The sequence below is a fragment of the Lycorma delicatula genome, chromosome 1, assembly GCF_047948215.1.
Source record: "Lycorma delicatula isolate Av1 chromosome 1, ASM4794821v1, whole genome shotgun sequence".
Taxonomy (NCBI): domain Eukaryota; kingdom Metazoa; phylum Arthropoda; class Insecta; order Hemiptera; family Fulgoridae; genus Lycorma; species Lycorma delicatula.
The window spans coordinates 43598699-43599605 of record NC_134455.1 but is presented as its reverse complement, the minus strand read 5'-3'; the positions used below and the strand labels follow the sequence as shown (position 1 = coordinate 43599605).

General features: G+C 54.1%; 1 non-coding gene across 1 annotated transcript in view; it reads left to right on the top strand.

Annotated features, from left to right (window-relative positions):
- Positions 1 to 549: 549 nt before the first annotated feature.
- The window catches only part of LOC142318637 (small subunit ribosomal RNA), a 1957-nt gene continuing 1599 nt past the window's right edge, over positions 550 to 907 (top strand). The window contains exon 1 of the ribosomal RNA XR_012755004.1: positions 550 to 907. This exon is cut by the window's right edge and continues 1599 nt beyond it. This is a non-coding gene — a ribosomal RNA (small subunit ribosomal RNA).

Below are 907 nucleotides of genomic sequence, written 5' to 3'. Positions count from 1 at the left end.
TATGCCAGTTTCCCGCGGCTTGAGGCGTATTTCACGCGGTTGCTCTGGCGGGATAACGCTTGTGACGCCGGCTCTTCGGGCCGGTTATTTAGTTTGCCGGAGTTAAGGTCGGTCCCCGCCTTGCGAGGTGTACCGTTTTCCTTCCTCCGGTCTCTCCGCTGAATTTCTCTGCACCCTCTTTTTTCCGCGGCGATTACGACCATTTTGCGCTTTCGGCCGTGCATCCTCTCAGAAGGAGCGCCGGTCTTATTTAAACGGTTATCCGCGCGCATGAAGCGCGGTCAACGTTAGACGGGCGGCCTGTTCGGCCGTCCTGACGTGCGTGTGGAATTAAGAAAGGAAACTATCGACCGTTGTTCTCTTTTGATGATAGACTATCTATCTGCGGTTCGGTCGCTACGCCGTACGGCTAGCCCGATAATGTTTTGCGGACTACCGGCCGCCGGGTCGCTTTGGCGTGCCCTCCGGCCGGCCGGCCGGGCGGCGTTCGTCGGCGGACTCAGTCCGCCGTTCGTTCGCCGTTCCGGCAGCGGGAAGCTTTTGTTTAGCTCCCTGGTTGATCCTGCCAGTAGTCATATGCTTGTCTCAAAGATTAAGCCATGCAAGTCTCAGTACAAGCCGAACTAAGGTGAAACCGCAAAAGGCTCATTAAATCAGTTATGGTTCCTTGGATCGTACAATCCATTACTTGGATAACTGTGGTAATTCTAGAGCTAATACATGCAAACAGAGTCCCGACCAGAAATGGAAGGGACGCTTTTATTAGATCAAAACCAATCGACGTCCGTCTTCCTCCGGGTCGACGGCGCCGTACTCCTTGGTGACTCTGAATAACTTTTGGCAGATCGCACGGTCTTCGAACCGGCGACGCATCCTTCAAATGTCTGCCTTATCAACTGTCGATGGT